Genomic DNA, 292 nt, shown 5'->3' on the forward strand with positions numbered 1-292 from the left:
GGGGGATTGTGGGGGGGCCGCATCTCCCCTTTCCCCGGGGGTTTCTCCGGGGTTTAACGGGGTCGGGGTTCGTCCCCACCGGAGTGAAGGCAGGAGGTTGGGAAAGTTGCTTTAAAAATACTGCCTAGATGCAGCGATGACACTTAAAGAAAAAGGGGTTTTAAAGAAAAGAAAAAGGGGAGGGGGGGGAATTTAAAAATAAAAAAAATCCCCTGGCTGTTTTTTATAGTGGCGGAGGGTTTTTACATGCTGGGCTGATTTCAGTGTTATGTGTGGGTTGTTTTTTTTTTTT

Source organism: Charadrius vociferus, unplaced genomic scaffold (genome assembly GCF_000708025.1).
Source record: "Charadrius vociferus isolate BGI_N301 unplaced genomic scaffold, ASM70802v2 scaffold1096, whole genome shotgun sequence".
Lineage (NCBI taxonomy): Eukaryota > Metazoa > Chordata > Aves > Charadriiformes > Charadriidae > Charadrius > Charadrius vociferus.